We start from the raw sequence: 24,049 nt of genomic DNA on the forward strand, positions 1-24,049 counted from the left end.
GGCGCTGGCACGGGACAGGCAGGAATGGCAGCTGGGGAGAAAGCAGCTTGGACTGACGGGCGAGTCTCACTTGCTGACCAGACCCCCAGGCCCTGGGCTCTGGGGCCAGCCCGGAGGGGGTGGGAGAGGGGATGTGAAGAAATTCCAGGGGAGGGGGAAGAGGTAACCCAGCCCTCCCCTCATCATTTTTTTTTCTTTTTTGCTCAACAAGTTGTGCTGCTATTTGGGGGGGGGGGGGGCATGAGGGTTTTTCACAAATCAAAAAGGGGGCGGAGTGATGTTGAAAAGTCTGGGAACCACTGCAAGAGGACGACCCAGCAGGGACTAAAAGTGAGTGCTCCAGGTGAGGTTTGAACTCACAACCTCAGCATGTCTCCTACAAGTACTGCGCGCTGACCCATTGCGCCACTGGAGCAGATATTTAAAGCATTTCTTCAAAGTCCTTAGATTGAAAAAGTCAAGACGCACAAAGTGGAATTGAAGTTTCTGCTGAGCCCTTGTTCTTTCTTTTCACAGGCAGAGCCAGGGGCTCCACGCATCCAGAGACCCCTCCCTCTTCCTCTCTGGTCTCTGAAATAACCCACCCTAGTGGGGCACAAAGCTGCTGGAGGCCAGAGCACGAGAGATGAGTTGCACGTGGGTTAGTGCTCCCTTTGCACATGAGAGGTAGCAGGATTCACTCCCATCTTCTCCCACCTGCTCGCTGGTGCTGAGGGGCCGGCCCCTTTCCTGCTGCCCCAACTCTTATTCCCACAATGCACTTTGTGCAGGAACCATTGGTCTTTGTGCCAAGGTGTGTGGCTGGGAGCCAGGACCCTTCTCAAAGTATACAACTCCCCCGCCCCCGTTCTGCTCACACTCTCTGGCTGCCTCCAGCATGGGCTGAGCTCGGGGGTGAGATGGGCCTCAGGCACCTGACCACAAGTCTGCTCACGAAGCTCTAATGGGCCTCGAACAAGCAAAACCCTCCTTAGTGAACCTCAGGGCAAGGAAGACAAAAAGCCTGGAGCATGAGGACCTCCCAGCAACCACCCCAGCCCGTCCCACTGAGATTTAAACTCAGATTGGAGGATTCAGAGTCATTAGTGCTGCCCCTTACACCTGGGACCTAGACAGAAGGCCTGGGGTAGACACCTGGGGCACTCAGCTCTCAGACTGGCCTCTGCTCTCCTGGCTTCCCTCCAGCTGCTTCATCTCTCTGGCTACATCTACACGGCACGTTTATTTGGGAATAAGCTCTTCAGGAATAGTTATTCCAAGATAGCACGTCTACACTGCAGGGAAACCTCAAAATGGGTCCAAGGAGGCTTCCCTAATGTAGACGTGCTACCTTGATTTAGAGCCCCAGGCCCTGGGGGAGGAGGGGGGGATATTTTAAAATAGCAGAAGTGCAGCATCTACACACACCTCATTTTGAAATAGCTATTTCAGAGCAGGCATTTTTCTGCGTACAGTGAGGTCTACAGAAGTTGGAATTAGCCGTCCGTTATTTCAGAGTTATTTCAAACTAACGGAATTGCTGTGTAGACTCTTGCATTGTTATTTTGGAATAACGGCCATTGTTCCAAAAGAACTTTTCCGTGTGGACAGAATCTCTGTCCTGCCCCAGTTCTGATGCTTTCTGGACAAACTCCTTGTTAGGACCAGTCACAATCTAGGGTCAGTGAGGGTCCATCCCACCTGAGATGTGTGACACACAAAAGTCTCTTGTTCCCTACCCACTTCTCAATACTGGCTGCAAACCCAACTCTCACAGGAGGTGTAGCTCAGTGGCAGAGTATTTGACTGCAGATCAAGCGGTCCTTGGTTCAAATCCAAGTGCCCCCTAAGAGAGTGTTGATTTAATGCAGACATTCACCTTTCTTGGATTTCCATTATATGTGAACTGTTTAAATGCATACAAACCCTAAGGCGACATCTACACTGCAGGCTTTCTGTGCAAGAACAGCTGTTCTTGCACAAAAATGTACAGAGCATCTACACTGCACGAGCATTCTTGCACAAGTAAATTTGCACTACAGAGTTGGAAAACAGGGCTTCTTCCAGAAAAGTTATTCCTCTACTCATGAGGAATAAGCCCTCCTGCACAGAGCTCTTCCACAAGAGGGCAGTGTAGATAGGCAACATGAATTTCCTGTGCAAGAAACCCGTATGGCTAAAATGCCCATCAGAGTTTTTTGTGCAAGAGAGCAACCACACTGCCATGGACGCTCTTGCACAAAAGCACATCTCTTGTACAAAGCACTTGGCAGTGTGGACGTGCTCTTGTGGAAGACCTTTTGCACAAGAATGCTTGCGCAAAACAGTTCTTACACAAGAAGGCTGCAGTGTAGACGTAGCCATCGTGTTATGACGGTGTTTAGGTCAGTAACTGGGGCCACTAAATGGAGCCTGTGACCTAGGGATCCATGTTGGATCCCCTCAGGCACTGGCCGCTCAGAGACTGGTCAGAACTGGATTTTCCTCCCAAGTGGCACGAGGGTTCCTGACAATAAGCAGCGGAACAGCTCTGCACAAGAGGGTTTTTTTGTGCAAGATGGAGCAGTGTAGACAGCTCCTTCTTGCACAAAAGCCTGTGCTGCAAAAATGATGGCTCATTAGGTATGCAAATGAGGTGTGGAAATATTCATCCCCACATTTCATTTGCATATCTTATTGCTCAGCAATGCGCAGCGTAGACACAGCCAAGGAAGCCAAATACTGGCATTACCAAGGATTTGCAACAAACCAACATCTCCCCAGCGGGTCCCACTGAGGTCGTGGTGCAGGATTCAGACTCACTTGCCTAGGAAGATGCTAGAATCTCCCTGCTTCACACAAAATTTTTTTTAAGCTTAGACAGAAAGCAGAAAGCAGAGGGGCCATGTTTACACTAGTGGGCTCTTGCGCAAGCAATATGCAAATGAAGCATGGACTATCACACTGCTCCTTCATGCACAAGAAACCCCCTTGACAATACAATAAGTAGCAGAACAGCTCTTCACACGAAGGCGCTCTGTCTACACTACACTGGTGGCTGGTGGCTTCTTGCTTAAGAACACAGCCACACTGGGCAGCTGAGCCGCTGACACAGGTGACCAGGTTGGCAGCAGCCCTGTGGGCCTGTGGGCTGGGCTCATGCTCCAGTACATATGAAGCCTCCCTCTGTGGCTTGGGCTGGCAGAACCTGCCCCCTGCAGGGAGCCTTGGGCCAGCCACTGCAGCAGCAGGAATTTGGGAATCACATCACCCCACTGGGGACAATGGAGGGAGGAGAAGAGTTTTCCCTGCCATTAGGGAAAGCAGGCCAGGCCAAGGCCCTTTTAGCCACTGGGGCTGTGCAGGCTGGAGCCTCCTCCTAACAGCTCTCTGCAAAGCTCTCAAACTCTTTCCTGTCCATAGTAGGGAGCTAAAGTGTGGGTTGGAGCAATCACCACAGCAAACATCTCAGTGGCCAAGATGGGGCTTGAACCCATGAGCTTGCCATTATGAGCACCGCGCTCTAACCAACTGAGCTAGCTGGCTTGCTAGAAATGAGCTCACAAATGGCCCTTTCGAAAAGGTGCCTCCAGCAGCGTCAGGGATGACTGCAGCTGCCAATGGCTCTTCTCTGAGGGGCCACTAGTCACTCACTGTGATGTGGGCTGGCTAGTCCAGCTGGTTTGAGGTGTCACAGAAATCCAGACTCAGGGTTGGAAGGAGAGAAACACTTTTATTAAGAGCTGTGGGAAGTTTCAAAAGGAAGACTTCCAAAATCAAGTGTCCGTGGAAACCTTATATACATTCATTGTTGCACACAAAATAGAATAGACATCACATAAGCTAGTGACAGCATTAGGATTGGCTGAATGCCTATAGCTACTTTTATCTCAATATGCAGAGATAAACTTAGTTACATGGGTGTTAGTCTCATCCTTGCAGCAGAAAAGCTAGACCAGGCTGGTTTTAGTAGGTTCACTATCTCTCACACACAACGCAAGGTCACGTTCAGTCAGTTGCGTACACACTTCACATTGTTCCTTTTAACAAAATACATTTTCCTTCTCAGAGGTTTGGGCACGGTGGCTGGCGGTCAGCATGGCATGTCACCCTCCTGTCACACTTGGTGCCAGAAGAACAAAGCTTGCAAAGGAGTTTGAATTCCCTCCATCTCCCCATGCTGCAGCGGTAAAAGAAATCCTGAAACGGTCCCCTTCTCCTGTCGCTGGAGAGATGGAAATGGAGCCGTTCCTTGTGGGGAAAGAAGTGGGTGTGTCAGGAGGGGGAATTTGTGCTCAAACCTCCCCACAGACCAGAACCCCCCATTAGGGGCAAGAAAGAGCCTTGAGTCAGGCACTTGAGAACTCTCGGTTCCTGCTACCCTATGATGGCATATTAGGAAAGCTGTTGTACATAGCCTGGCTAGCTCAGTTGGCAGCACATGTGACTCTTAATTTCAGGGTTATGGGTTCAAGCCCCATGCTGGGCAATGTCCTTTAACTCACATTCTCAGCCTACAAGCAATTCACTCTCAGTTTTCACCAGGGTTTTAGAAAGAAAAAGTCTAGTCCTGGGGTCCAGCTTTAGTAGAACCAGAGAGAGAACCAACTGCAATTTCCATCTTCTGAGGAGAAGGGAAGAGGATTTTCTTCTCCTCAGTTGTAGCCACATCAGCCCGGGGGGAGAAAAAATAACCCTCCGCCCGCTGATTGTCCCCCGTCAGCTTCTGTAGCTTCACCTCCTTCCACAGCAGCTCCAGCTTTGAACTACAAATCTCAAGGGGCTGGTGAGGAAATTAGGCGCTTCCCTGAGAACAAGAGGTGGAGTGTTCACAAGGAGCATCCCCCTCCCCTGCAGAGCAGGGTGTTAGAAAGAGCCAGAAACAGAACAGTCAGACAAGTTCCCTTCCTTGAAATGTGTTTCTGTGGTGTAGTGGTTATCATGTTTGCCTAACACACAAAAGGTCCCTGGTTCAAAGCCAGGCAGAAACACAGGGTCTTCTCTTATTGCGGTGCCCAGGTAACTGCAGCTGCTGCTGACCAGCCTGTTGATGAGCCCAAGGCTCATGTGACAGGGGGCGGGGGTAACCTCAGCTGATAATGCCCCTGGGTGCCAACCTGGGGAAGCCAGATAAATTAGGCCAGGCAGGTGCTTGTGCCTTGGCCTCCCCTGCCCTGGGAGGCTGGTGCGTTGGGCTGGCTGTGCCTGCTGCCTCCCTTGTGTGACTTGCCCAGTGTAACAGGCCAAATGTCCGAAAAGCCTCTTCCCACCCCCCAAAAAAGCAGAAGCAAAAGCTGCACAAATTGGGTGTTGAAATTTGCGTAGCTTTTCCCAGAAGAGCAGTGTAGGGCAGACATAGCCTGAGTGTTGCTCAGCACTGGTAGGAGACAGGGAGGGATAAAACCATCTAATGGCACCTGAAGCCTTTCAGAACAACTCCCAGCCCCAACTGCGAGAACCAGCCCTTCCCTCCATCCTCACTGGGGTCTGCTGGGAACTGTCTGGACTCAAGCCCACCCCAGTTTCACCCTAAGGATTGCCTGTTCTGTAAAAGCTGCGCCCTGGAAATGAGAAAGCAGCTAAAGTGAGACTCATGGGACTTGAACCCACAATCTTTGAATGTCTAGCTGGGCTCACATGAATCACTGCAGCTTAAAATAGTGCTAGAAAAGTAGCCATGTTAGTCTAGGGTAGCTGAAACAAAATACAGAAAAAAACCAGTTTCTTGCCATTTCAACCAGAAAGGACATTGTCTCAATGACTTAATTACCTGCATCCTGCTTCAAAAGTCTTTTAAAACTGCACTTTAAAGGGAATCCTCTGAACTGTTATTCATGCTAAAATTCGACACTTTACGGCGGGGTCCTAACAAAGACTCTAGTTATCTTACCCATTACAAAGATAGCTTCCCCAATTATCACCTCTAATATCATTAGCTCACAGACATTTACCTTCCCCCCCGCATCCCCGTTCTGTTCTGAAATTTGATTTGTCCTTTTCATATGTGTTCGGTTTTTTTAATTGTATCCTTTGCTATATATGGTTGTGACAATTTTCTTCCACTATTTGATCTGAGGAAGTGGGTCTGGCCCACAAAAGCTCATCATCTAATAAACCATCTTGTTAGTCTTTAAAGTGCTACATAGTCCTGTATTTTGTTGCAGCTTAAAAGTCCAACATGCTTTCCATTGCACCACAGAGCCTGATATCTCCACTCTCTGCTTTGCAGCATGGCAATTGCTGGTAGCAAAGAAAGGGGAGCCAGGTCTGTCTCTTTTGGGAGAGCAGGTAGGAAGAGGGAGGGGGCCACATTCTGAAAGGGCCACTTGTGAGACTGACACCCGTGGGCCGGCTAGTTTGGAGGTTTAGGATGTGATGCTCATGTCACACAGACGTGTCTTAAGAGCAAGCCCCTTATTTCAAACCATAACGGGCTCGCTATTCTGACATCCTTGCAAATCTCATGGCGCGAGGAGTGAGGGGCGTTTCAGAATAACGATTTATTTCGAAATAAGTCCCGTGTTGCCAGCGCCAAATTACAAAATAAGCTATTTCAAAATTGACTCAAAATAAGCTACACAATTGCATTGCTTATTTTGAGCAATGGGATGCACCCCTAGTGAGTTAGAGCATGGTGCGAGCGAGGCCCATGGGGCAGTTTCCCTGGTGGGATTTGGGGGGTGGAGAAGCTGTGAAGCTCTGTGAGTGGATAAGGTCCCTGGCTGAGCTGCACCACCTGCCGTGTGTGTGACTCAAACTGTCCCTCGTCCCCTTTTGTGTGTCTGTTGCGCTTCCAGCTTATTTCCTCAGGCACGTTCATCCGGCAAAGACCCCTCCCCCCCCGTGGGATCTTGTATCTTCCTTTGTGCCACTCAGCCACAGACACAGCAGAAGGGTTTTCCTGCAGCCACCGGCCCCAGCCCCTCTCTCCAGGGAACTGCAGCCCCTCGGACCAGGCAGCTGCTCCCAGAATTCAGGAGGCACCAGGCCGAGAAGAAACCGTCTGACACCGTGCTGCCAGGGAGGGGCCTCACTGCTAGTCACTGTTCCTGTTCCAGGAGCAGAGCGAGTTTTGCCCTGGGCACCAATATTGAGGGTGTGTGCACCTGTTTGTGTGTGAGCCCCCCTGGCACCCATTGGCTCCTGCTGGGGGGTGGAGGGTCCCCTGGCTCCATAGCTCCTCCTGGAGATGGGTGGAGGGACCCCGTCCAGTATTTCCTGCTGGGGAGAAGCCTATTCCCTATAGCTCCTGCTGGGGGGGACCCTGGCCCCTTATCTCCTGATGTGGTTTCAGTTTTTCCCTGGCAGGATGCTCCAGACATGAGGGATGCCAGCGCACTGGTCCAGCCCGGGCCGGCAGTGATGGTTTTTATACATGCAGGGAAATTCTCCGGCTTCTCCCACTCACAGAGCTGCTGCCTCTCCGGGAGGTGGATGAACTGCGGGTGCGGGACAGCTCCCTGCCAGCAGGGACAGCAGCCGAGGCACCAAATATCGCTGGGTCTGCAGCCAGTGTTGGGAACTGGGCAGGGAACAGGAGGCTTTTGAGTCACACACGTCTCAGGTAGGACTGTGACTGGTCCAAGCAAGGAATGTGTCTTGGGGCTAGTTTAGTGACACCCCAAGGCTGTGTCTACACAATGGCTGTGTCTAGATTGCATCCCTTTTCTCTAAAAAGTGGGGAATTAGCTCAAGTGGTAGAGCGCGTGGTTTGCATGTGAGAAGCAGTGGGATCGATACCCACATTCTCCAGTGATAGATATTTGCTTTTTCCTTGTTTTACAGGCAGAGACAACAAGGGGGCTAAGTGCTTCTAGGGGCCTCTTTGCAAAAGGCAGGGGACTGGTTTCTGCAGTGCAGTGGGTGTCACATTTGCCGGGCATAGAAAAGTTCCCTGGCTAAAAGCCAGACAGGCAAAGTCCTGCCTGTAACACCCAGAGGAGGGGATTCACTTGCCTGGGGAGGGCAGGAACAAACCAGCACTTGGCTGCCAGCTGTTTGCACATCTGGACACAGAAGTATCCTGAGCCTTGGTTCTACCAGCCAGTTTCTTTTCAATTCACTGCAAACTGCATCCCAGCTGTAGGTGACGCTGAATTCCCCTGCCTGGGGAGGGTGGGAACAGACCAGCACTTGGGAACTTGGCTGCCAGCTGCTTAGCACATCTGGACACAGAAGAAGCCCGAGACTTGGTTCTGCCTGGCTCCAGTTTCCCCTCTTCTGTTTCTTTTCAGCTCCCTGCAAACTGCCTCCCAGCTGTGGGTGAGGCTGTGTGTGTGTAAAACCAGCTGCACTTTCCCCATTCCCCTCCAGCTCTTGCCATGACTCAAGGCCTGCGCAGCCCAAGACATTTGATCCAAAACAGAACTGGATAATTTAATGCAGGAAAGGTCAATCAATGGCATTTAACCAGGATGGACAGGGCAGGTGTCCCTAGCTGGTGTATTCTAGAAGCTGAGAATGGGCGACAGGAGGGGTCACTTAACAAGTGTCTGTCCGGAGGATTCCCACTGGGCAATGAAATTGGCTGCTGTTGTGAGACAGGATCCTGGGCTAGTTGGACAACTGGCATGGCCCAGTCTGGCTGTTCTGATGTTCTGTTGGGTTTCTGTTCTTGTCCCCTCTGGGCAATGGAAAATGGACCCATGTCCTGAAGGTGACAGAAAGTGGCCTGTGAATGGCTAGTGTAGGTGAGCAAAAACACATGCTTCATGTGTCCCTGATGGTCTAGTGGCTAGGATTCAGCACTTTCACTGCTGAGGCCTAGGTTTGATTCCCAGTCAGGGAAACCAGCCTCATCTGTATTAATGAAACCTGCCAAGTCTTTTACATCACAGGGTGGGTTGAGGGAAGGGAGGAGCTGGGGTGCTAGAGGCAGGCTCTGACTGGGAGACACTCCCAGCAGCCAAGCACATTTCTCAGGCACCCCTTCCCTGTGCAGGGGGTACAGGTCACACGCCTGGGTGAATAAGAGCTTGTGGGCACTGGCAAGGGCTTCAATCAGGTGACACCACAAAAAACACTCCCTGTTGGCAGTGCTGGAACATGGCACCACATGAGCATGTTGCTAACACCCATGTCTCCCCCCCTCAGAGCCACTAGAGATGTCCTTGCACCCTGGGGCTGTCTGTCTGGGCCATACACTCACACACACTGGCCCCTCCCTTTCTAGGACAGGGCTCCTGTTGTTCTTTCCTTTACTCAGCCTTGGGAGTTGGGCTTATCCCAAACAACAGGGGCTGTGTTTACCTGGGGAGCCACAAATAGCAGCAGAACCCCCTGTTCCCACTTTTTGCTTGGCTTTGAACCAGGAGCCTTTTGCACATTAAGCAAACACGATCACCACCACCCCACAGAAACATGCTTGTCAGTTTTTTTCTGTACATAAACTTGGAGAAATATTCTGTTACTAATTCTTTGCCCAAGGCAGAGCAAGAGCAGGGAACAAGACCCCCCCCCCAATACTTCTCTAGACCCTTTGCTCCCAACACAGGGTGGGGGGGGCTGTGCGCCTCGGGAGGAGTGACCCACCTCATATCCCCAACATTTCTGCCCTTCATGGATGGACCTTTGGGGGCAGGCCCAGACGCTCCATCCTCTCACTCAACTCCTATCACACACTGGAGCAGGGCAGCCCCCACGGGTAGGGCTGAGCCATGGGGTGCTGGGCAAGGGGCAGAGGCTGCAGGAGCTGAGCGTTTCCCTAGAGCCCAGGGACCCATAACAAGGCACCATGCTCTGTCTCTCTCTCTCTCGGAAGGCGCAGAAAGGGATTGACTGGGGACAGGGAGAGTGGCTCAGGGGTTGTGCAGCTTGTTGCCCTGGTTAGGGCGTGGCCAAAACACAGGCCTCGCTGTGAGCAGGATTTGAACCTGCGCAGGGAAACCCTATTGGATTTCAAGTCCAACGCCTTAACCACTCGGCCACCACAGCTGTGAAGTCAACAGCATCCCAGGATCAGGGAAAGTGGTAAATAATCCCAGAGCCCAGGCCTGACCTCACCCGCCCCACAGAATTCACACAGCAAACCTGGCTCCAGAACAGGGCAAGCTTGGGGGCTCATTGTTGGGCCCTGGGGTGAAGCATTAAACCAGCCCCCTTCTGCGGGGCCTGTGAGTGTTGCTGTCCCTGCTGTACAGACAGGGCCATGGGGGCAGGGAGAAATTCACTGAATGGGCCAAGGTCACCCAGCGAGTTAGAGCCCAGCTCTGCCCCCAGCTCCCTGCCCCACCCACCGACGTGCTGACTCCCTCGCTGCCAGGGGCTGTTTGCATTGGCCTCTTTTGCTGTCTTTTCTGCTGTGAGACATTGGGACAGTTGGCCAGGGCGTCCCGCAGTTGCCATCTCCCTCTGTGCAGGTGCTGTCCAGAGCCCCGACTAGCAAACGCTGACACCGCTGTTAGGTCCAGACCAGAGGGGAGTGTTTAAGGGTTATTTCAGAAGAAGGGTTTTCTCCCCAAATAACTGCATCTAAACGGTGGTTTTTATTTCATAATAAAGTATTTTGAAACAGCACCCGGACATGATTATGCAAATATAGCGCGGGATATTTAAATCCCGGTTTCATTTACAATTTTGAATGTCTCCATTTGCATCCCTCTCCTGAAGGAGACTGCAAGTGTCGACATGTCCTGGGTGTTGCAACCTCCCAGCACTCACCTGAGGTTCCCTCCCCGCTGCCTGAAGCCGTTTGGGAGTCCTCCTGCGTCTCCTGGAGCTGCAGGTCATCAGCATTGTCATCCTGAAGCTGCAGCCGCTGCTTCCCAGGTGTCTCCATCCCAGACTCCACAACTATCCCTGGAGACAGGGGCTCCCCACACCCCAGGATTCGGTCCAGTTCCTCACAGTATGCACAGTGCTGCGGTGCTTCCCCAGAGCGGGACCTGCCCTCACGGGCCCTCACACACCTCCCGCAATTTGTTGACCTTGGGTCTGACTTGGTCTAGGATGCAGGACGGGGGAGGTGGCCTTTCTCTGCAAGGCCATCAGCCATTGGGCCATATGTTAGATAATTTCATGGAGGTTAGGTCCATAAAAGGCTAGTAGCCAGGGGATAAAATGGTGTCCCTGGCCTCTGTCTGTCAGAGGCTGGAGAGGGATGGCAGGAGACAAATCGCTTGATCGTTTTCTTCAGTCCACCCCCTCCGGGGCACCTGGTGCTGGCCACTGTCGGTAGACAGGCTACTGGGCTAGACGGACCTTTGATCTGACCCAGTACGGCCGCTCTTATGTTTTTATGTTCATGAATGTCCACGTTCCTCCTCCTGGACTGCTGGGCCTGCAGAGACTCCCCCTCGGATCACAGCTCCAAGAGGGTCTTTATCTCTGGCCCAGACACTGACAGTGCCCAGTGTTTCTGCCCCTTGCTTGGTCCTGTGATGTGTCCCTGGAAGAGGTCTCTGGGGGCTTGTGCCTGAGACATGGCTCTCCGGATGGCAGAAGTGCTCAATCTTAGGCAAAGGACCCAGAAACAACACTTTACAGGAAAAAACACAAGGACGCTCTTGATCCGCATCCCTGGGCCACACAGAGTATCCAGAAGCCACTTCCCCACCTCTCCCTTGGCTGCTCTAGAGCTTAGCCCAAAGTCCGATAAACTCTACTCTCCCACCCAACAACCTCTGGGACTCCTCTCCCACCCAGCTCCTCACACCACGGAGAGCGCAGGGCAGCCACTACCCCAGCGTCACCACCCCTGATCTTTGCCTAATGGCCAAGAAGTTCTGCTTTACCCAAACCACACAGGCACCCTCTCACCTCTGGCTAGCCTCCTGGCAGATGTAGAATTTCCTCACTAATTTTCCCAGAAGTTTTGCAGGCAGGCATTGGTAGTATAGTGGAGAGCATAGCTGCCTTCCAAGCATTTGAGCTGGGTTCAATTCCCAGCCCATGCAATGTAAAGAGGGAGCATCAAAGCTCCTTGCTGATCTTTTATTTGAACCCCAAAAAAACAGGCACAAATGGGTTCTGCAGCTGTGGGCTGCCTCTCACCCCTCTTCATCCTCTCCGAGAGCGTGCACAGTAATGCAGTTCCTCCCTCACATACCCCTGCGGCAATTCCTTGACCTTGGCTCTGACTTGGTAGGATGCGGGGGTAGGAGGGAGGTGGCCTTTCTTTGCTAGACCATTGGCCATTTGGTCAAAAATGTCGGCATTCCTCCACATGGACTGCAGGGCCTGCAGAGACTCCTCCTGGGATCACAGCTCCAAGAGGGTCGTTATCTGTGGCCCAGACTATGATGGTGCCTGGCGTTTGCTGCCCCTTGCTTGATTTGATTCCCAGCCAATGCAAGGTGGGAAGGGAACAGGCAGCCTCCTGGGGGAGATCTTATTTAACCCTGAGCAACAGGCACAAGGGGGTCCCACAGCCAAGGGCTCCCTCTCACCGCTTTTCGTGGGGAGCAGCTCAAACAAAACTAATTTGGCTGTTGTGGAGTCTGCATGGGGCTTGTACCCGTGACATGGGCATTATTAGCATCAAGCGCTAAACAGCTGAGCCAGCAGGCCCATGAGTGGCCCCACAATAGAGGGAAGAGAAGAGTTTTCCCTGCTATTGGGGAAAGCCAGCCAGGCCAAGGGCCTTTCAGCCACTGGGTCTGTGCAGGCTGGAGCCTCCTCTTACCAGTTTTCTGGCCTATTTCCTGAAAAGCTCACAGTCTTGTGCCTATTTCTCTTTCCCTGTCCATAGCAGGCAGCTAAAGGAGAGAGACAGGGTAGAACAGTCACCACAGCAAACATATCTGTGGTCAGCACAGGGCTTGAACCCAAGACCTTGGCATTACTAGCTTTAAGAACTAACCAACTTTACTAGCCAGCCAACCCAAACAGAGCTCACAAATAGCCCTTTTAGAAAGGCATGTCCTGCAGCTGAAGGGACGTCTCTGCAGTTGCCAATGGCTCTTCTCTGACAGGGCCACTAGCGACTCACTGTGACGTGGGCTGGCTAGTCCAGCTGGTTTGACATTTGGTCAAGGTGGCTGCTGGCTGGCATGGTGCACTGAGACCCAGGGCAAAGAGGCAGCTGGAATCTCTTGCTATCAGCATCTTACCTCCCAGCTTCTTCCCTGTCAGCAGCAGCCACAGCCCCTTTCAGGCCCTGGGTCAGGCCAGGGGAGGCCTCTTCTGTGTCCCAGAAGGACCTGGGAAAATGTGAGCAAAGGAAGCAACAAGGCACCACTGGGAGTTGAACCTAGGATCTCCTGTTTAAAAAAAGCAAGCTAAGCCATGGTGCCCCCCTCAAGCTATTGGGTGAAACTGCTCTGTGGCCCCAGACAACACCTTTGACTCCCAAAGTGCAGCAATTTCCTTCCAGCCCTGGCTGTGTCTGCGGCTGAGCTGCACAAAGGAAGATACAAGATCCCTGCTGGGGTCTTTGCCGGATGAACGTGCCTGAGGAAAGAAGCTGGAAGCGCAACAGACACACAAAAGGGGACGAGGGACAGTTTGAGTCACACACACGGCAGGTGGCGCAGCTCAGCCAGGGACCTTATCCACTCACAGAGCTTCACAGCTTCTCCACGCTGCAAACCCCACCTCCAAACCCCACCAGGCAAACTGCCCCATGGGCTTCACCCGCACCATGCTCAGGGCCTGGGGTTTTTCTGTCCTTTTACCAGACCAAATAACTAACCACCCCACTGCTCTGGAGAGTCTCTGCCTCTTATGGGCCTTCTCATCCTTAGGTCCACTTTGTCTCCAGACAGACCCTGCTCTGCCACAGGCTGTCACTCCTGGGCCTTCTGGAGCAAAATGTGCCTCTTCATTCTGACTTTGAATACCTGGGCTTTTAGCACTCAGATCTGCATCTTACACCAGCATTTGCTAGTACAGGGTCTGAACAACTTCTGCAGAGAGGGAGAGAGCAACAGTGGAGCATCCATGCTAATTGTTTCAGAGAGCAGAGGAATGTAAACTCTTTGCCAGTGAGAGAAACTGTCACCCCACATGGGACTTGAACCCACAATCCCTGGCTTAGGAGGCCAGTGCCTTGTCTATTAGGCCACTGGGGCACACAGAAAAGACTGTCAGGGAAAGAAATTCTCCCTTCTAAATCTCCCTTCTTCAACTTTTAGCTCCTGATTAAGCCCCTTTGAAGAAGCCAGATATCACACCCCTCTGAAAATCAGCTTTCCATGGGTATCTGTAGCTGGCTCCAAGTCATGGGCCTTGACATCTCGTCTCCCTCCCGAAACCAGGGAAGTGTCTCCCACCGCTGCAGCCTCCTGATACTCTATGGCCCTGTCTGTACAGCAGGGACAGCAACACTCACAGCCCCACAGGAGGGCCCCTGGCCTAGCAATGTGGCCCCCTGAGCAGCCTCTGATGTTCCCTGTGTGAGCCCCAGAACCAGCCCTGAGTGAGGGGGGCAGGGAGAGCAGCTCACACATGCCAAGGGGCTGGCCAGGGGCAGGACATGAGCCTGCAAAGCAGCAGTGACATCACAAGGAACTTTTACAGCACCTCAGCTCATTGGCTGAGAGGCAGTGACCTCACAGAGCAACCTTGGCAACAGCCAGGCGGGACAGGGGCAATTTCAGAGACCCCCATGGCCTGGCTGCCTGGAATCTCCTTTGTGAAGTTTCCCCTTGAACTCTATGATAATTCTCTTCACTTTCCTATTGTTTGTCTGTGTGGTCACTGTCTGGTTTGTAACTGTTTCTGTCGGCTGTATCATTAATTTTGCTGGGGGAAAATCAACAAAGGAGGTGGAGTGTGATTGGTTAGGTAAATCATAATAGTATGTGAGCTTTGGTTAGTAAAATCATATTAAAATAATTGGTTAAGTAGGACTCAATTTTCACTATATAAACTGGGGTCCAAGGAGACCAGGGAGAAGAAGGAAAAGGGGAAACGAGAAGAGGAAGAAGGAGGGAAAGGAAGGAAGACGACCAAGAAGGAGGAGGGAGACCTGGCAGCAGAACTCACCTCTAAGCCAGCCTCAGACCAGAACAGCCAGGACTCCTCTGCATGACCGGTGAAATGTTTTGCTGAGTGAATTCTGTGGGTCAGGTGACGTCAGGCCTGGGCACTGAGATTATTTATGAGTTTCCCTGGCATACTGCAGGACAATGTAGCACTTTAAAGACTAACAAGATGGTTTATTAGATGATGAGCTTTCGTGGGCCAGACCCACTTCCTCAGATCAAATAGTGGAAGAAAGTAGTCACAACCATATATACCAAAGGATACAATTAAAAAAATGAACAAATATGAAAAGGACAAATCACATTGCAGAACAGAAGGGGGATGCGGGGGGGGGGGGGGGGGGGGAGGGGGAGGAAGGAAGGTAAGTGTCTGTGAATTGATGATATTAAAGGTAGGGAGAGTGGGATGTTTGTGAGTTAATGGTATTACCTGGCATACTGTTACTTAGAGTTGCGATGGCCAAGTGGTTGAGGCGTTGGCGTTATAAAATCCAATAGGGTTTTCCTGTGCAGGTTCAAATCCTGATCACAGCAAAGCCTGTGTTTTGGCCACACCCCTTCCTAGGGCAACATGGTACCCAGACCCTGAGAAGAACATGCCTGTCCCATCAGAAGGGACACCTGCAGAAGGCAACAGAGGCTACAAAAGCAGGAGAGAACATGGATTGCGGGGTCCTGCCTAACAATAGGAAAACCAGTCTGGCTTTCAGCAGAGCCACCTCCCCATGGACACAGCTAGGGGACCAAGCAGCTCCAGTGGCCCCTCCCTCTCCCCAAAAGCCGGCCCTGGTTGGGGAGAAAGATGCTGGGCCCAGCGGCCTCCCTTCACCTGGAAGAGGCAGAAGTGATGGAGACAGGCCCAGGGGTGTGTGGGCTGCAAAAGCCTCTTGTCCCCTTCTCAACTCCTAACAATGCAAACATCAGGGAGAGTAGCTCAGTGATAGACTACAAATTATATGAGTGTTACTTCAAATCCAACTGACCATTCAATGGAAATATTTATCTCTCCAATTCCATTACATTCTAGGTTTCTATTTTTTGGATTCTATAAATGAATACAAACCCTTACTGCTGTCCTGTGCCAATGCCCATAAACCAGGCAAACCCGTCCCTCAGCTGGAGCCAGCTCAAACCTGCTGTGTGTCTGGTTTCTGTTTCCATCCATTCGACAAGGGTGTGATTTGGAAGCCCAATCGCAGGTCCCTGGTCTCTACGGGCTGTGCTGTGCAGAAGAACAAGAACCACACCCAGCTGGGGAGGAACGGCCTAGTGTGTATTGCAATTGGTGGAGGAGGTGCCCAAATCTACCGGAGATGGGCAGGAGCCTGTTACAAACACACACTAAACACCGTTATCAGACTGCCCGGTGCACATTCCTACCATCCCTTATGCACACAACATACCTGGGGCTCTAATTACTGGCCACCTGCCTTTCACACAGATCATTGATCCTTGTGACTTTCAGGTACATTCATACGGCAGCTGTTTAAACATAATGTGCTTCTACTGCATGATCAGCACCAGAATCTCCGGCTATGTCTACACTACGGATTTCCTCAGCAAAAAAGGTGCTAACGAGGGTCTCATTTGCATGAGTCATGATCTTATTTGCATATTTTCTGGCAAACTGATTTTGCACTGAGGTTGTTGTGCAAAAACAAGCAGTGTGGAAGTTTTCTTTTTGTGCAAAACCCCCTTTTTCTGCAAGATCAGGATACCTCTTTTTGGGGGGCATAAGAATCTTGTGAAAAAAGGGGCTTTGTGCAAAAAAACATTTTTGCACAACAAGCCCATTGGCTGAAAATATGTAAATGAGATTGTGACTCATGCAATTGAGTCCCTCATTAACATATTTTTTAAGGAGAAAACTTCTAGTGTAGATGTAGCCTCTGTGAGTTACCAGCAATGGGGCTGTTAGTGTCGGCATCTAACTAATTGCACCATTAGGCCATGTCCTCACTCAGGTGGAGATGGCTGCTGCAATCCATCTTCCAGAGCTTGATTTAGCCAGTCTAGCTAAGCTGCACTAAATCAAACCCGCAGGCTACGTCTACACTGGCCCCTCTTCCGTAAGGGGCATGTAAATTTCAAGAGTCGTCGTAGGGAAATCCGCGGGGGATTTAAATATCCCCCGCGGCATTTAAATAAAAATGGCCGCCGCTTTTTTCCGGCTTTTAAAAAAGCCGGAAAAGAGCGTCTAGACTGGCCCCGATCCTCCGGAAAAAGCGCCCTTTTCCGGAGGGTCTTATTCTTACTTTGAAGTAAGAATAAGACCCTCCGGAAAAGGGCGCTTTTTCCAGAGGATCGGGGCCAGTCTAGACGCTCTTTTCCGGCTTTTTTAAAAGCCGGAAAAAAGCGGCGGCCATTTTTATTTAAATGCCGCGGGGGATATTTAAATCCCCCGCGGATTTCCCTACGACGACTCTTGAAATTTACATGCCCCTTACGGAAGAGGGGCCAGTGTAGACGTAGCCCTAGGGTACCTCCTGCTCTTTGCTACTATCCTACTCCCACTGTGAGGGCACCACCAAGCTCAACTGAAGGTAAAACCAACTCCAGCTACATGTTGAAGAATGGTGGGAAGAAAAGACCCTTTGGGCTGGCAACAAGGCACCACTGGGAGTTGAACCCAGGATCTCCTACTTACGGGCAAGTGCTTTAGCCAACTAAGCCATGGTGCCCTCCTTAAAAAGGGGCATGAAACTGTTCTACTTTATGGTGCCAGACACCCCCTTCCCGTTCCAAAGTGCAGCCATTCCCCATTCCCCTCCAGCTCTTGCCATGACTCAAGGTCTGTGCAGCCCAAAACATTTGATCAGCAGCTGGTACCCAAAACCTTTCTGTCAATTGTAGCACCAGGCCCCAAAGGGACAGACCCAAGGCAGCTGCCTGGTCCTAAGGCCGAGCCTGTAGCCAGGGGGAGGGAGAAGAATCTCTCCTTTCAGCTGGAGGTGAATCAGACACCTAAGGACACTTGCTGAGCACCCGCTACAGGCCTCTGCTCTGCCAGCTGAGCTACGTAATGGTACCTGCAGCAGGCTGCTTTGCCCAGGTGGGCTTTTTGACCAGTGCCAGGGCAAGAGCCCCCCAACGGGGGGCTGGCCCCAGAGCCTAGGGCCCGGGAGTCTGGTCAGCAAGTGAGACTCGCCCGTCAGTCCAAGCTGCTTTCTCCCCGGCTGCCGTTCCTGCCTGTCCCGTGCCAGCGCCACACGCAGGCCAGTGGGGCAGGACGGGGGGTGTCAGTGGGGCCCTGCTCTCAGTCCATCCCTCACAGGCCCTGTGGGCTGCTCGAGGGCTGAGCCCGTCGCCCAGGCCTGGCGCGGGGATGGAACATGGGGCACGTTTCCCCCTGTGAGCGTGTGCGGGGGCAGGAGGGAGCCACACGGGCCCGGCTGAAGGTTTTGTGCTGGGGCTGGAGGCTTGAGCCTGAGCTGTCGGCCTCAGCGGGACTTGCTCCTCCCCCCTCTCCTGCCTTGCTGCCTCTTTTGGCCAGCAGCGCTCAGGGGGCAGCCGGGAGAGCCGGCACCAAGGGCAGAGGAGGCCGAGGCACAAGCCCCTCAGAGGGGACAGGCCTGAGGCCTCTGGCTTGCCCAGGCTCAGGCCAAGGGGCTTTCTGTGGTGCCGGGCGGGGGAGGGAGGCCAGGCCCAGGCCAGTGGGAGAAGGGGCAGCGCCTGCCAGGGCAGCAAGGGGAGCTGCAGGGAGCGAGACGCGGCGTTTCTGCCTGGATCACTCAAGGGTCCTTCTGCGGGTGAAGAGCCTGTGACACCCCTGTGCTGCTGGGTTCTCCTGCCCCTCCCCTGGGAGGCCGTCCCCATGGGGGGCTCTTGCCCTGGCACTTGTCAAAAAGCCCCACCTGGGCAAAGCAGCCTGCCCCAGGCACCTTCCATAGCTCAGCTGGCAGAGCAGAGGCCTGTAGCGGGTGCTCAGCAAGTGTCCTTAGGTGTCTGATTCACCTCCAGCTGAAAGGAGAGATTCTTCTCCCTCCCCCTGGCTGCAGGCCCGGCCTTAGGACCAGGCGGCTGCCTTGGGTCTGTCCCTTTGGGGCCTGGTGCTACAATTGACAAAAAGGTTTTGGGTACCAGCTGCCAATCAAATGTCTTGGGCTGCGCAGGCCTTGAGTCATGGCAAGAGCTGGAGGGGAATGGGGAACGGCTGCACTTTGGGATGGGAAGGGGGTGTCGAGGGTTTCGTCACCAGTGCGGCTGTTCCTGTTCTTTTCCATGCTGTGAACGTTCCTGAGAAGGTTGGAACCAACCCGGCTCCTTTAGGGGCGGAGACTGAGGTGTTTAAACAGCGCGAGCAAACCGGGGACAGCACCAGCTGGCCCAGGCGGGGGAGAATAATCGCACTCGGGTGTCCCGGGGTCTGGCTCGATCACAGCGGGCAGGCTACTGAGAAGGGCCGCAGGTGCAGGCTGCAGCGTTGGAGGCTGGGGACTCTGCTGCTGCGGGGCGGGCTGGATCCTCTGTAGGCTCCGTGGCTGACCCACCCTCCCCCGGGGCAGTTCAGCGGCTCGTGCCCCGGCCCTTACACGCGGCAGCGACCAGAGCCCCAAGCCCGCCTGCCCCTCCCGAGGGAAGCGCGGAGCCCGGCACCCCCAAGCTACTGGCCCAAGGGCAGAGCCCGGCACCCCCAAGCTACTGGCCAAAGGGGCCACGGGGAACCAGCGCGCGGCCTGCGCCCGGAACAGCGGTGGGACCAGCAGCAGCTGCCCAGCCCGGCCCGCGGCAGCAAGCTAGGGGCTGCAGCCGCAGCTCGGAGATCTGGGCTCCTCCGCGCACTCGGCGTACCTCGGGGTGCTCATTTACATACCCACGATGCATTGGGCACAGTGATTCACCACCCGCGTCCATGGGGCAGAGTTTGCTCCTAAAGCCCCTGGCTCCCATGCAAAACTCGGGCTATCAGCATGGCAGAGCAACAGGCTGCAGAAGGGGTGGGGATTTGCAGACGGTCCGGTGTAGCCACCGTGAGTTGAGAAACAGACGCCGTTTTTCTGGCAGCGCCTCTGCAGCAACTGTGGTATACTCTGGGTTCTCTTCAGATCGTATAAATCTTTCGCCTTTTACTAAAGATTTCCGTGGAGAGGAACATTTAAGAGTTTATACTCAATTTTTTGAGGCTTCACTCTGGTAAAGCTACCTAATGGTGTGAAAAAACAGAACTGAACTATTAGTTTTTGTAGTGAGACCTGTAGATGCCTGTGGTTATTTGAAAATGTTATACCTTATGATGTGCTACCTTTTTAATAGTAGTAGTTGTGTTAGTTCTACTTTTTGTTTTAGCTGGACTAGACTATGTAGTGCTAACAAGAGGGGCTACATCTAGACTGGCATGATTTTCCGGAATGCTTTTAATGGAAAAGTTTTCTGTTAAAAGCATTTTTGGAACAGAGCATCTAGATTGGCAGACACTTTTCCCCAAAAGCACTTTTTGCCAATCTAGACTCGCTTTTCCGCAAAAAAGCCCCGATCGCCATTTTCGCGATCGGGGCTTTTTTGCAGAAAACACTACTGTGCTGTCTACAGTGGCCCTTTTCCGGAACAGTTTTCCGGAAAAAGGACTTTTGCCCGAACGGGAGCAGCATAGTATTTCCGGTAAAGTGGCTGATTTCTTACAGTAGATCATCAGCGCTTTTCCGGAAATTCAAGGGGCCAGTGTAGACAGCTGGCAAGTTATTCCGGAAAAGTGGCTGATTTTCCGGAATAAGTGGCCAGTGTAGACACAGCCCGGATGCGCCCAGCTACTGAGGGCGACAGGCCCAGTTGGACCGGGGGTGTCGGGGCGAGAGCGGAAGCCGCATGGACCCAGTGCCTCCTGAGTGGCGGCTCCTGTCCGAGCCAGCTCCTGCTGGGTGTGCGGGCCGCAGCCGGGGAGAGTGCTGGTGGGGTCGGGAGTCGGGGTGCAGCAGCGCTGCCAAAGCGGGGCTCAGGCCGGAGAGGAGAGAGAGCTCCGGGCCCGGGGAAGACAGGCAGGCAGGGGCGTGTCCCGGGCGGAGAGGCGGAGGGGCGTGAGTACGTATGCAGATGTGGGCGCGAGCGGAGGCTTGTGGGAGCGGGAGCGGGCTGGCAAGCGGGGCCCGCCTTGGGCAAGCGGGGCTCGGTGTGGGTGTCGGGGGCGGCTTGGGGGTGGGTGCGGGCAGTAGGGGAGCGTTTGGGGAGCGGCGGTGTGGGTGCGCAAGGCGGCGTCCCCTGTGATGTGAGAGGCTTTGGGCGGTGGGGGGCAGGCGGTGGTTGTGCAGGTGGAAATCATACTTACCTGGCAGGGGAGATACCATGATCATGAAGGTGGTTTTCCCAGGGTGAGGCTCATCCATTGCACTGCAGGTGTGCTGACCCCTGTGATTTCCCCAAATGTGGGAAACTCAACTGCATAATTTGTGGTAGTGGGGGACTGCGTTCGAGCTTTCCCCTGGCGTTCGCTGTGAAAAATAGACTGACAGATGACCAAGACAAACAGAGAAGAAATGTTACTGCTTCTGTTCTTGTTCTTTTTTCTCTCTGTGGCGAGCATTGCTAGTTTTTTGCATTTTTCTCTGCTCGGTCCCTGTTCTGTGCTAAGGCTTGGCTTGGCTGGTCCCTGGGGGGGGGGGCTCTTTTTTCTGCTTCTTCCGCCATCTCCTGGGAAGCATATCGCTTTCCTAGGCCATTGATGCCCCTCTTCAGCCACCCTGCTTGCCTTACAGGAAGTTTCCCCTAATGGCCTGCTGGCCCTCGCTGCAGCCCCAGCCCCTTGCTTCTCGTCCTGGCCTCCTCCCCCCCCCCCCGAGCTTCAGAAGAACCAGAAGTTCTCTCTTCTTTGCCTAGCAGCCTTTTATGGCCCTGAAAATTCTTAGCAGCTCCCCTCTAGCAGACTCCCTTCCAATCTTCTACACCCCGCACAGTCAGTTTCTCTTGCATTTTTCTGCATTCCCTGTCTCCGATTTGTATGAGTCTGCCTCCCTTCCCACCCACAGGGTACAATGCTCCAGCTAGGCCTAATCCTCACTGTGTAAAGCGGAAGAATTACTTTTCCTGTCTTGCGCATGACGCTGCTGCTTCCGCTAACGCGCCCCAGAACGATGTTTGCTGGTCTGGCAACCTGTTTACCGCTCTCAACTCCCGTTTACCTCGTGGTCCGCTGTGACAGCCAGCCTCTCTCTGGCCTTCTCCCCTGCTGTGCCAATTCTTGTCCACAGTATTCCTTCCTAGACAGCCGTTTCCCATTCTCTCTCTCTCTCTCTGTCTCTCTCTCTCTGCCACCGTGCACGCGGGCGCAAGCAATGGATTGATCATTCGTAAGCGGAGTACTTTGCATTTGGCCTTATTGAACTTCATCGTAGTCTCTCCAAACCATTTCTCTGCTTTGTCCAGATCATTCCGAATTGTGAGGAACCCGTCCTCCACAGCACCTGCAACCCCTCCCAGCTTGGGGTCCTCCGCAGTCTTGATAAGCGTACTCTCTACGCTGCCCATCTGAATGGCCGAGGAAGGGAACCAGGCCCACAAGGAATCCCTGCCGGACCCCCGCTCATTACACTCTTCCAGCGAGGCTGGGCACTATGGCGATAACTATTCCCTGGGAACGGTATCTCTGACCCTTTAGCAGCACCCTGATGGTAGCTCTGTCTAGCTTGCATTTGGCTAGCGAGCGCGTTCGTGCGCAAGTCACGTGAGATGGTACCCACAGCTTTCCTGAAGACAGCAGATATACCCTTTTGATAGGTTGCCCCTTCCTCCTCTTCGGGAATCTCTCCCACCTGCCGCGAGTTTTCTGAAATAATCCTCCATATCTCAGATGTCACCCCAGTCAGCTCCTTGAGTACGGTGGGGAGGGGCCCCAACTCAGCGGCTGCCAGGAAACAGATTACTGGGGCTACGTCTACACTGTCAGCCTTTTCCGGAAATGCTTAAAATGGAACAGTTTTCCGTTATAAGTATTTCTGGAAAAAGCGCGTCTACATTGGCAGAATGCTTTTCTGGAAAAGCACTTGTCATTTTCGCGATCGGGGCTCTTCTGCGGAAAAGACTACTGGGCTGTCTACACTGGCCCTTTTCCAGAACAGTTTTTCCGGAAAAGGACTTTTGCCCGAATGGGAGCAGCATAGTTTTTCCGGAAAAACACTGACGATTTTACATTAGATCGTCAATGCTTTTCCGGAAAAGAAAGCGTCCAGAGTAGACAGATGGCAAGTTATTCTGGAAAAGCGGCTGCTTTTCCGGAATAAGTGACCCAGCGTAGACACAGCCCAGGGGTTTGTAGTAATCTCTGCACATCAGAAATGCAGAGTGAGATGCAACTGGAGATGCAAAGGTTTCAAAGAAGTTGATCAACCTTTCAGGGGGCACTTGGAGTTGAAACAGGGACCCTTTTGCCTATAGTCAAACACTTTACCACTGAGCTACACCCCCATTACACTTGCTTCTTTGCATCCAGTGTTAGTGCCTGGGGCTGTGTCTAGACTGGCCAGTTTTTCTGGAAAATCAGCCACTTTTCCGGAAAAACTTGCCAGCTGTCTACACTGGCCGCTTGAATTTCCACAAAAGCACTGACGATCTCATGTAAGATTGTCAGTGTTTTTGCAGAAATACTATGCTGCTCCCTTTTGGGCAAAAGTTTTTTTCCGAAAAACTTTTGCGCAAAAGGGCCAGTGTAGACAGCAGAGATTTGTTTTCCGCAAAAAAGCCCCGACTGCAAAAATGGCGATCGGGGCTTTTTTGCGGAAAAGCGCGTCTAGATTGGCCACAGACACTTTTCTGCAAAAAGTGCTTTTGCGGAAAAGCATCCTGCCAATCTAGACACGTTTTTCCGAAAATGCTTTTAACAGAAAACTTTTCCGTTAAAAGTATTTCTGGAAAATCATGCCAGTCTAGACGTAGCCTGGGGCTGTGTCCACACTGGCCACTTATTCCGGAAAAAGTTTGAAGTAGGAATAAGAGATCCTCCGGAAAAGGGCTTTTTTCCGGAGGATCGGGGCCAGTGTAGACGCTCTTTTCCGGCTTTTCTAAAAGCCGGAAAAAAGCGGCACACATTTTTATTTAAATGCCGCGGGGGATATTTAAATCCCCTGCGGATTTCCCTATTACGACCTATAAAATTAGCATGCCCCTTTCGGAAAAGGGGCCAGTGTAGACGAGCCCCAGGTGTCCTTTCTGATGGGACAGGCCACGTTCTTCTCAGGGTTTGG

General features: G+C 52.7%; 7 non-coding genes across 7 annotated transcripts; 5 read left to right on the plus strand and 2 right to left on the minus strand.

Moving 5' to 3' along the window:
• Positions 1 to 335: 335 nt before the first annotated feature.
• TRNAT-UGU (transfer RNA threonine (anticodon UGU)) lies at positions 336 to 415 on the minus strand. The gene is given in 2 exon segments: positions 336 to 371; positions 378 to 415. It is a non-coding gene; the product is annotated as a tRNA-Thr (tRNA).
• Positions 416 to 1,755: 1,340 nt separating this feature from the next.
• TRNAC-GCA (transfer RNA cysteine (anticodon GCA)) lies at positions 1,756 to 1,827 on the plus strand. Its single transcript has one exon. It is a non-coding gene; the product is annotated as a tRNA-Cys (tRNA).
• Positions 1,828 to 4,876: 3,049 nt separating this feature from the next.
• On the plus strand, positions 4,877 to 4,949 carry TRNAV-AAC (transfer RNA valine (anticodon AAC)). Its single transcript has one exon. It is a non-coding gene; the product is annotated as a tRNA-Val (tRNA).
• A 3,725-nt stretch (positions 4,950 to 8,674) lies between these two features.
• Positions 8,675 to 8,746, plus strand: TRNAE-UUC (transfer RNA glutamic acid (anticodon UUC)). The gene has a single exon. It is a non-coding gene; the product is annotated as a tRNA-Glu (tRNA).
• Positions 8,747 to 9,809: 1,063 nt separating this feature from the next.
• Positions 9,810 to 9,891, minus strand: TRNAS-AGA (transfer RNA serine (anticodon AGA)). The gene has a single exon. It is a non-coding gene; the product is annotated as a tRNA-Ser (tRNA).
• Positions 9,892 to 19,907: 10,016 nt separating this feature from the next.
• Positions 19,908 to 20,023, plus strand: LOC149522425 (U5 spliceosomal RNA). The gene has a single exon (XR_016347504.1). It is a non-coding gene; the product is annotated as a U5 spliceosomal RNA (small nuclear RNA).
• Positions 20,024 to 21,133: 1,110 nt separating this feature from the next.
• On the plus strand, positions 21,134 to 21,297 carry LOC149522426 (U1 spliceosomal RNA). Its single transcript, XR_016347480.1, has one exon. It is a non-coding gene; the product is annotated as a U1 spliceosomal RNA (small nuclear RNA).
• Positions 21,298 to 24,049: the final 2,752 nt, after the last annotated feature.

Source organism: Pelodiscus sinensis, chromosome 19 (genome assembly GCF_052426305.1).
Source record: "Pelodiscus sinensis isolate ZL-2025 chromosome 19, ASM5242630v1, whole genome shotgun sequence".
Classification (NCBI taxonomy): Eukaryota; Metazoa; Chordata; order Testudines; family Trionychidae; genus Pelodiscus; species Pelodiscus sinensis.